Source organism: Carassius gibelio, chromosome B22 (assembly GCF_023724105.1).
Source record: "Carassius gibelio isolate Cgi1373 ecotype wild population from Czech Republic chromosome B22, carGib1.2-hapl.c, whole genome shotgun sequence".
In the NCBI taxonomy this organism is placed as follows: domain Eukaryota; kingdom Metazoa; phylum Chordata; class Actinopteri; order Cypriniformes; family Cyprinidae; genus Carassius; species Carassius gibelio.
The window spans coordinates 6,708,697-6,720,430 of NC_068417.1; the positions used below are offsets into that span (position 1 = coordinate 6,708,697).

Genomic DNA, 11,734 nt, shown 5'->3' on the forward strand with positions numbered 1-11,734 from the left:
AAATCCACCACAATTCAGACCACAACAAAATGAAGTGATTCTTCCACACATTTACAATTACACTCACATACAAACCCCAAAAAACAATCAATTGGAGACTATAAAAATGTTGATTTTGTTGTTACATCATTTGTCAAAATGTCTGAAGAGGTGACAACCAGCAATTTTAATTTATTTTTATAAACATAAAAAATATCATAAATCAAATGTGGAGTAAAAACATTAAACAAACAGCACATAAGAGTTGAACAAAACACTTTATACTCGATATCTCATGATGAATGTGTTCACATTATATTTGTGAAAGATTCTTCATCTTAATGATTTGTTTGTAAGATGATCTCTCTTCCTCTGTTTGTCTCTTTCTAGTCTTTATGACTGTGGCATTACAGATGTTTCTTCTTTAACTCAGTCTTTGACAAACACAAAAGCTCTGCAGTTTCTAAAAGAGATTAATCTGAGTTATAATATGATTGAAGACGCAAAGCAGAAGATCATTGATGTGCTACGAGACTCAAACTGTGAACTGATGTGAGTAAACTTCACTTTGTGATATTAAAGAGATTCATTTACCTCTGATATCTGAACAAATATATACTTTCAAATATTTGTGAAAAGAGTTGATCAAATGATCATCAAGCTTTATTTCAAAGGGTTTGTGTCAGAATGAAATGTAAAGTTGATAAAAATGTTGAACACAAAGGAGGAAAGAGAAGAAAAGCAGACTGTCACAGCTTTCTACAGCAACAGCTGCTTTATTAATGAGATCAGTAATAGTGAATCATTAGAGTTTGAAATAGATTTGTTCAGATTGTAGGAAAACGCTGGTAAAATCAGAGCAGAATCAGCTTCAGCTCACAGTCGTCTAGCATCACATGATCAATGTCTCTGTCGCTTGTGTGTTTTTACTTTGACAAGCAACACGTCACATTACTTTACACTTACTTTCTGTAAGAGATAATGTCCCTCCAGCCGCTTGTTATCACAGAATAAACCCGACAGGGTGATCAGGACTTGTGTCCTCCTGAAGAGACTTATTCTGTGATAACATCCGGCTGCATCTGCATTATCACACTTATTATATGCTTTCTTGACACACAAGTGAAGAATTAGACACAATTTAGATTCAGCTAAACACTTCTGCTCAGTTAGCAACAACTTGAACAACAAGACACACTTTGAACAATGTCTCCTCAAGTCTACTATTAACAGGAATCTCCTGCGGTTTGGTTTGAGGGTAAATCCAGTCAGTAACTGAGGCACAAGCTAATAGCAGTTGTGTCTGAATGAAACGAGTGAGAGCACGGTGCTGTGATACGAGAGAAGTCAAAGAAACACCCGACTCAAATACCGTATGACTGTGTGTTATTCTGCTGCTAATGACACACACCTAATGAATAACACACCTCCGAATGTCACCACTGACCAATCAGAATCCAGTATTCCAGCGAGCTGTGCAATCATTTCACTTATTTACTGAGACCAACACAAACATGTTTAAACTAGAGACAAACAGCTTTAACTAGTGACACATTTAACTGAAAGATTTGTGTTTTAAGACTAAATCACATTTGTGTTTGTTCCTTGTCATTTATTAAAATGTGACTGAAGTATAGTAACTAATTGTTAATTTGTTTCACTGAACTCTGATTATCTTCTCTTCGGTTCTATCACCAAAAGTCTCTGGTAGAGATCCATCACCGAAAGTCCCATCAATCACAAGAAATACCTCATTGAGTTCAATCCCCAGAAGCTGATAAATGCTGTGTATCATAAAGTGAAGTGGTCTTGAGAGGAGCAGTAAACATCAGCTGAAGATCCACAGAAGAGCTTCACTACTGTGTCTATGAGGAGAAATAAATGTGTGATAAATGTGTAAATGTGATCCATACAGGTGAAGAGACTCAGACTTTACAATCAAATAATGCAGCATGTGTGTTAGAAACATGATATTGAATGATTAATGTTGCTTTAGTATTCAAGCAGATGATCATTGTGTTTAATGTAAAGCTGGAACAGAGGAGGAAGAAGCTCAGATGAGTCTGTCTGGCTCTTCAGTTTAATAATATTTCTATTAAACTCATTCATAATGATTCAGATGTTTAAATGTGATCATCAAGTGCAGCACTTAAATGTGTCAAAAGATATAAAGCAAATCTACAATTGGTCAACTTTCTCATCTAATGTTTTCTGCACATTGTTATTATTCTATTTTACTTTATATTTAGTTGTGTGTCTGTTGTTAATGTACATATATCCAGTATATAGTCTTTGTTCTGTGGATGGAGTCTCTCCTTCATCAAATCAACTAAACATTTTCACAAGTTAACAGCATTTGTGTCTTTCACTCTCCTCTAAATACTCAAACACATTTAGTCTTTTTAACACTTTTATATTTTCATGTAAATAAAATGCTACATACAGTTAAAAACAACTACTTTTTTTGAAAGGTTTTCTGGTCTGTTTTAAGTATTATTGAAGCTACATAAGCTCTCTTTCTCTCTCTCTCTCTCTCTCTCTCTCTCTCTCTCTCTCGTCTGCAGCTTGTTCAACTTTTAACAGACACTAAGAAGAAAGAGCACATTACTTCTGTGCTTAGCATCTCACACTGGCTAACTGTACAATACAGAATTTATTACAATGCACTGCTATATGTTTTCAAAGAGTATGTTTCTGATTGAATCATTCTCTGTATTCAAAGAATCAGTTGCACTTTCTAGTTCCTCGATCCAACTTAAAATGCGAAGGTGATCGGGTCTTTTCTGTTGCAGCTCCAAGGCTTTGGATTGACCTTCCTCTTTCACTAAAATCATCTCCTACACTCAGTGTATTTCAGTTCTTGTGCTGTATCATTTTTATTAGTGTTAGGTGGAGACTTTGAGTTTACAGATGTAAAAATATCAAGGCTAAGCACTTCTCACCGATCATGTCCAGTGGAGAAGCATATATCCGTAAGAAAGTTGTGCTTTATGACTAATATTCCCTCAATTTGCTGCTTTCTGGTAGTAAGGTAGCTGTTTGTAGTAGTTATGTTTGGGTATAGATAAGGATTAAGGGATGTAGAATATGGCCATGTAGAATAAGTCATTAATATGTGCTTTATAAGTACTAATAAACCGTAAATAATCTAGTAATATGAATGCTAATAATCAAAAAGTGAATTCACCGATCAAAAGTGTTCCTTCCTTTTCTGTAAATTTGTGTTCACGGTACTTAACTTTAATCTATGACCAGAAACTGAGTGTTTCTGATTAAACTGAGCTCAACAGACTTCATGAACAAAGGTAGTACTGTAAGTTTGCTCTTAAAATGTACAAGATAGCGGCAGGATATTTGCCGGCTTGCCGTCACAGTTTATCCATGTTATTTGTTTTAGTTTTCATTGTTCGTTTCATCACTCGTACTTGTTCTTCCCTGGTGTACGATCACTTGACTCTACTGAATATTCAATCAGTGGTGTTCGGTTGTTTGAGTAAATCGCCAAATCTTTAATTTTTGCCAATACTTGACAAGGGTAGCACGACTGGATGATATATTGTCTTCTATATTTGTTAGTGCGGAGTTTGTTTTCCTAATAACACCAACGTATAATAATAACATATAATAAGAGAAGGACTGCGGTAATGTTTGATAGGAAACATTTTTACACATGAGGTTATCGCATTAATAACAGTAAAGAATTACTTTGGATGACAGACAAATCAGTGTTTTAAATAAATTAATTGTAATTTAACATCCATTAAATCCAACATTGACCAAATATTTCTATTTATCCAGTCCTCATAAAACAGGGATTTGTTTCTGTGTAGAATATATTTGTTATTATCTAAATATGTTATATAGGCGTTAATTCTATTGTTATGTTATATAGGCATTAATTCTATTGTTATGTTATGTAGGCGTTAAATCTGTTATTATGTTATATAGGCGTTAATTCTATTATGATGTTATATAGGCGTTAATTCTATTATTATGTAATATAGGCGTTAATTCTATTATGATGTTATATAGGCGTTAATTCTATTATTATGTTATATAGGCGTTAATTCTATTATTAAGTTATATAGGCGTTAATTCTAGTATTATGTTATATAGGCATTAATTCTAGTATTATTTTATATAGGCGTGTGTTCTATTATTATGTTATATAGGCGTTTATTCTAGTATTATTTTATATAGGCGTGTGTTCTATTATTATGTTATATAGGCATTAATTCTAGTATTATTTTATATAGGCGTGTGTTCTATTATTATGTTATATAGGCGTTAATTCTATTATTATGTTATATAGGCGTTAATTCTATTATTAAGTTATATAGGCGTTAATTCTAGTATTATGTTATATAGGCATTAATTCTAGTATTATTTTATATAGGCGTGTGTTCTATTATTATGTTATATAGGCGTTTATTCTATTGTTATGTTATATAGGCATTAATTATATTGTTATGTTATGTAGGCGTTAAATTTGTTATTATGTTATATAGGCATTAATTCTATTGTTATGTTATATAGGCGCTAATTCTATTGTTATGTTATATAGGCGTTAATTCTATTATTCGGTTTTATAGGCGTTAATTATATTATTATATAGGAGTATCTTGGGTGTAAAACTCTGGAAGTTTGGGTTAATCAAAATCATATTTGAGAAGGAAGTGGATCCCAAAAAGCTAAACACTGCATACCAAAAGATCTCAGCACTACCTCAAAATATTTGAAGTTTTAACAAAGTGTTCATACTCTCAAATTCAACTACTTTCAGACCAGCATCTTCATATCCTTTGATAATATCAGATTTTCTAATAGAATAAATTTTGTGCCTCCAAATAAATTCATTTTTTTGATAGCTTATTTTTATAATAACTGAAGAGAGAGCTAAAAAAAAAAAAAAGACATGGATAAATCAGTCTAGATAGATATTCAACCTTAGAAGAATTCTCCCAAAAATAGATGCATCTCTCTGTAACCAGCTATTCAAGATACTGGGACGAAAGTAACAAAGTGATTTTCTCAGAGACCTGGTTACATTTGCTTTCCAAGCTATGACAGCAGTTCAACACGCAAGCCAAATATCACCTGATTTCATCATCACTTCCCACAGTTAGGTCCGGAAATCAGTTTTCAAGGATAGTAAGTAAATAACTGAAGCTGTACTCATTTTCTAATTGCAAATTGTGTTTTTAGTTTCATGTGTTACAGTAAAGATGGTCTAAATGTTAAATGTTATTCAGTGCTGTAACACATCCTAAAGTTTGCCCCTGAATTCCTTTGTGCTAATGTGGTGACTTTCTGAGTGTTGCAGAATTTATTAATATGTTTATGTCATATTATACCAACAGAATATGACAGGAGTTAAGGTCAGAAAGACAGACGGGGGTCTGATTCAGCCAGATGTTTATGAGAGGTGTTTCTGTCAGGAACATCAGCCTCAGGGCAGCTGTCGTGTCAGTTTGCTCAGATACTGAAGGTAATCCTGGAGATACCACCAGGATTCAGATCACAGTCTCAAGTCTTCTCCGTGGACCAAGAGAGGAAACTGCAGGCTTATATTGTGAGTGCAGCTGATATTTATTTTGCTCTGTCTCTTAAGAAGATCAGTGTAGTAAAGCAAAAACACTCAACACGCAGCTCACTCACACTGCTCTTACTCAAACTATTTTAAATGCTTATTAAAATGTGAGATTTGTGTATTCTTTAGATATATTTTTCATTTCTCTCCTGATTAAAAAAAATGTATTAACGTTTTTAAATTGTTTCATTTTTCACTCTTTCTGAAGCTGCTGCAACGTAAAAATCCCCAGTTCAGGATCAGTGTAGTCTTATTTTATTTTAATCATGTCATAAAATATCTCCATTTAACCAGTTTGTTATGTTTAGATGTGCACATTTGCATATGAAGTGGCCAGCAGATGTGGCTGCAAATATCCAGATGGATGGGATGCCAGGAGGATGATGGGAAAGGACTGGCTCACCTCCTTCCTTGAACACAACAATATATCGTCTGTTCACCGTCCTCAAGACACCAGCATGTCCCGCTCCACCAGCTTCAGTAAAACACGTGACTGCTTTTATAACAACCTATAAAAATAAAGTGGTTTAAGACCACAAGACAAATTCATTGCTATATAACATTTAATAACAGATATAAACTACAGACCCTGATACATACTGTAGCCTATACAGATAAATACAGACTATGAGTTGAGTAAATATGTAATTATACATGAGTAAATATGTAATTACATAAAAACACTACACACACCTAGCTAAAATAAATACATTTACAAATAAATAAATAAATATGGATATAGAGATAATAAAACAATAATGGAAATAAATATGTAATTATATACAAACACTTAACTATACACAAACGTCTGCAAATGTTCATGAAATTATGATAATTAATTTTCAGGTACAACAGTCCAAGTCCCAGATAAAATAATCACCATCAGGAGGAGGCATTTGGTTTTTGCTTTGTCCTGAGTAATTTCTTTATACATGCTGCTTCCTTGTGAAGAGAGGGTGAGCGATAACTGTCTGTAAATTTATACAAATATTGACAACCATTTCATACGAAAAACAAAAAAATACACACACACACATAGCAGTTCACATGATATCTTACAAAGGTGTGATTTTATAAAGTGTATTGTCTTGACTATGGTGATCACACGTAAACAGGTTAGCAAAAATAAAACTGAATAATAGAAATAGAGTAAAGTACACTTCAGTGTTCAGTGGCAGTGTTCACAGCTGAACTGTCTCTGTTCGACCAGTCCAAGTCCTTCACATGCAGCCTTTGATACAGTCAGCAAATATTTGTTCATATTCTGACAAGAAATGCTTTCTTTCAGTAATATATTGAACTGTTTGTTGTAATGTGTAAAAACAATTTTTACAGGACAAAAAAAAATAAAATAAATGTTTTGTAAGCTGCATTAAAAAAATGAAGAATGAACATATTTACCTCTCTTTTATTTACACAGCGCTGGACAGGTGGTTAATGGTTTTGTGACAGAGCTGATCTTCAGAGAAGTGCCACAATCCAGAGCCTGGTGTTTCTCTTCTGTCTGTCAGTGGTACATGACACAGATGGTCTCCAGAGAGTTTGACATGTGCCTCGTTCCTCTGTCACCGCTCTGTCCTCCGAGAGACTGAGGAGCTGCTGAACATTCACCAAGAGATTCACCTCCTGAAGATCCCAGAACACATGGACAAGGACTTTCATAATTACTTTTCTCTCATTTACACATGTGGACGTGCATAACAAAATTACAAAATGTTCAGAAAGTACTCGGGCTCATTTACAAATAAATGACATTACAAGAATGAATAACACATACAACTTATTCGTTTAATTTTTAACTTGCATCACAAAAATAAACTACAGAAATTAGGTTGCTTCATTGACAGTGTGACATTTTAGAAAAACATAAACAATTTCAATTTACCCATTTTTTTCACTGCTTTCTCTTCTTGAGAAAAATGGTTAATACACTAATTTTTGCACTACAAGAACAGCAAAGGGAAAGACTATTGCCTATTGGTTTATTTATATAGTGGTTGTTGTGTGTAAAAAAAAAAAAAAAACCTTAACGTGATTCTGGGATATGGAGGGGTGTGAAGTGTCCATCAGACGTACACTTAACTATCCTGGGAAACCGAGGGTGCATTTGAAGTTGTTTTCGAAAAAATCTCTTCATCTTATAAAGAATTAAAAAATCCATACGATATCTCAAATATTATACAGAGGTATTTAAAGAAGTTTAGATGCTGTCTTTGTATATGATTGTTTATTTATTTATTTATTATCTCATTTTAATTTATCGGTAATGTCCTCCAAAAAGGTTTTTAATTTATTATTATTATTATTACTATTATTTTTACAGTGTAATTTATTATTAATGTGTATGTGTTCATCATTTTTGTTCATTATATTTTGGATTTGTATGTGATCCCTTGACTATGTTCCTTTCGTATTGTCTGTTTAAGCATTAATTAATAAAAAAAATAATAAAGAGCACTTCTCTTTGGGACAGCTGTCCAGTGTGACGCCGCCTCGCGGTGATGACGTAATCGCTCCAGCGCGCTTCACCGCGGAGTTTTATGAGGTGAATCATTCGCTATTTGACGTAATTGTAAAATACACTTTACATCGTTTGTTTGAGCAATATTTTTACACAGTCATATCTGAATTATTTTCATCAGGTTCGGTGCTCTTTGTGTGTCTGCTAACACTTACATTTAAAGAGATTTAAAATCGATCGTCATCAGTTGACAGTTGTCTGTCTTTCTTCACGGAAAACGGTAAGATGTGGAAAAACTTGGTTGTTATGAATGTGGTAAATAACATTTGGACTATATTCAGATTCATATCATATGTTGGTTGAAGATGTGTTTCTATAAACAAAAGTTTTGATGCCCCAATTCTGATCTGTTCGCGCATGCGTTGTTGTGATTTACCGCCTCCACATGTGCTTCCTCATGAGAATAATGTGACTTTAGCTGACAAAACCAGTCACAAAGAAAAATAAAAAAATCTCCATCAAAAGGCCTTCAAAATGATTTATGATTTGTTGGAATCTAACAAAAAATCACCAAGTAACCCATTTTAAGCAATCCGTGTTGTCTTATTATTAATTACTATATTAATTTCCACAACACACTTTTTTTTTGCTATTATAAATGAGAACATATGCAAAAAAAGATAAAGTAACCTAGAAATAAAAAAGCATTATTTTATCATTTTATATCTAAACTAAAGCATTCATGTACTTAAAACTATCAAATGTAAAAATAACTTGTGTTCATTACAAATAAATAGATTATTAAAACTACAAAAGCAGTTAAATGAAGTGCAGCGAGTGATTCCCTCTTTTCTTTTATTTTTAGATTAACATTATGAGAATGATACAGACGTCCTGTACTGTAAAGCTGTGCGATATGGACAAAAAAATAAAAAATATCACGATTTTTTGATAAAGTTTGCGATTTCTATTTTAATCACGATTTTGTGGAAGGTGTTACATATATTTATTGCCCAAGGTTCACACATACTCCGTCTGCAGTGCGTATACAGTAAGTTACGTGTACGCGGTTCAGAAGCAGCAACGAGAGCTCATTATTGTAACGCGTAAGCACAATAAAATAATGCACGAGTGCAAATCTATCCACTCGAACACAGATTTCCTTTGCTCTGTTAACAAAACCAGATGCGCCTGCTCAGATCACAAACTGTATAAGGCTCAGATACACACTTCATTGAAACGTGTCTTGTCTCCTCTCGCTCAACCTGCGTCCTGTGCACTCACAACTCTCTCTGCGCTCATGCGCAAGATATTAAATCTTTTCACACTTTTCTATTTATAACCTTGTCTGTTCTCATCTTTTATCTCGTGCAGTGTGAACGCTCTGATCTGTTAACATGGGCTCGAAAAAAAAGGCTACGCATCACAGACAGAGTGTGTGAACCTGGAGTTAGGCATATGCCCAGTCTGCTCTGTTCGCGCGCTCCACTTAGGTGCGCTGCATCCTGATTGGTTCAGATAACATACTGCGGGGAGTCAGGGCTGCGGAAAATCGTGCTATAAAGGGATTTAGAAATCGCGCACACTCAAATCGCGATTTTATATCGATTTCAAATTTTCGATTAATCGCAGAACCCTACTGTACTGTAATGGATCTAATATAATGTTACACATCTGATGTTTTCCCCCAACAGTTCCCCAAGCGTTCACTTCAGACAGAGCAGATTATGTGTGAAAACATCGGATATAGGCAACAAATCAGAGCTGGGCATCAAGACCTGGAGTGTAAACAAGGCCTGTTTCGTGTCAATAGATCCTGTTTTCACCTCATTCATTACACTGATGACTTCAGATTTGTTCATTGACTGTTCATTGACACATTAAGATCATTTTATTGCTGTCAACAGACTTAAGCAAACAACATGTGTTTATTCTTTAACTTTTGTAATTCTTACATTGTTTATATTTGGTATCTTTTAATTGTGTGTTTTTTTCTATAATCCTCTGCCTGAATATTAATGAGAGTAAAGATTGATAATAATGGATAAAGGGTTTATTGCTTTTTTTCAGCTAACAAGTACGAGGATCAGAGCATCATGAAGAAGAGACAGAGTGTATTAAAGGACAAAGAGAACATGAGAGATCTAGAACCCTGCAGAACCAAACACACTGTTCACTCTTCATCTTCTTTATCAATGAGGCTGAAGAACCATTAGGTTATAAAGCAGTTCAATTGTTTACTTTCTGTAGATTGGAGAGAAAAAAATACGCACTTCTCACAAAAAAATAGGGATATTCAAACTTTTGGTGAAATTTATGGAAGATGTAAAAAGTTCACCCTACAGTGATATTATATCATGAAAGTATGGTGTATTTAAGTAGAAGCATGCAATGGTGATTTCTTTATCTCAATTAAAACTGAAGCTATCAACAGTGGTGGGAATACCAGAACAGAGAAGTCAATTTCTCTTGTCATGTGTCCTTGAGCATCAATTACAGCTTGACCACGATGTCTCATGCTGTTCACAAGTTGACTTACTGTCTGCTGAAACATGGCATTGCACTCTTCTTGATGGGCTGCCCTCAGCTCATTGAGGTTCTGGGGTGCAGGGTTACGTCCCTCTACACCACGTCTCCACTGATCTCATTGGTTTTCTATGGGATTCAGGGCTGGAGAAAGTGCAGGACACTCAGTTTGAAGCACCCCAGCCTCCAGCAGCTGTTCCCTGATGATGTGATCTCGATGAGCTGAGACATTGTCATCCTCGCAGGTCGTCTTGCTGATGATTCGAATGGTCTGACGTGACACTTGTGTGTCTGTAATTGAGTGTAGGGCTGGGCGATATGGCTGAAAACTGTTTCATCATATGAGTGTTTCATTTCAGTCGATATCGATAATTATTGATATTTTTATGACCTATTTAAAATAAGGACCAGGAGAAAAATATATTGCATTTAAACATTTTATTTTAAACTTAACCTTCCTCTGATCACAATGCCCTCAGTTATTAAAACAGAAATGTCTACAACCATGGAAAACTCAAATAATAAAAATGTAAACATAAGTCTAAAGTAACATTTAAGGTGCAAAATGAAAGAGAATGTAAGAAATGCCTAATAAAGTGTAATAAAATAGTGGAAAGTGTTAAATATAAACATAGAGAAACCTGAGAATTTAGCACAAGTTTAGTGTTAGGAAGTTCACTAGCTGTTCACCTTCTGGTGAATAAAGTGTTTTAAAATATGTGCAGTGTTTTGTAAACATAAATAAAACTGATGTAGACTGAGATACAGCTCTAATATAAAAAACAAACCTGATACAGTACATTAACATTGTTTGAAATATAAAACCTTCAGAAATATGAAACAGTAACTATTCAAGTTATTCTTACTCTAATCATTAATCATACTTGAAATTGAACTATTGTGGCTGGGATGCACAAGTACTTTTTCGCCAGCAGAGACAATCTGGAGAAGTTGTGTTCATGTAGCCTCCACCAGTCCAGAGGGTTAGACTCACTGTCTGCATGAGAGCACATCAGGTTCATTTACAGCTCACTCTCCACTTTTTGCTTTTCAGTGAGAAGCAAAGCATCATCTTCTCAGCACTGTTTTTTGAAAAAGCTGCTTCTTAACACCCAATGGCACAGGTGGTCCACTGACAGATCCTCTTCTGCAGCTTGGTCTGCTGCTCCCTCAGAAGG

The 11,734-nt window shown here is 34.4% G+C and overlaps 1 protein-coding gene and 1 long non-coding RNA gene across 2 annotated transcripts in view; both read left to right on the forward strand.

Moving 5' to 3' along the window:
• LOC127987694 (uncharacterized) overlaps positions 1-11,734 on the forward strand; it is a 2,462,016-nt gene that overhangs the window by 2,248,366 nt on the left and 201,916 nt on the right. The gene's annotated exons all lie outside the window — the stretch shown is intronic.
• Positions 5,484-10,311, forward strand: LOC127987820 (uncharacterized). Its single transcript, XR_008161439.1, has 4 exons — positions 5,484-5,551; positions 5,878-6,058; positions 8,212-8,310; positions 10,101-10,311. It is a non-coding gene; the product is annotated as an uncharacterized LOC127987820 (long non-coding RNA).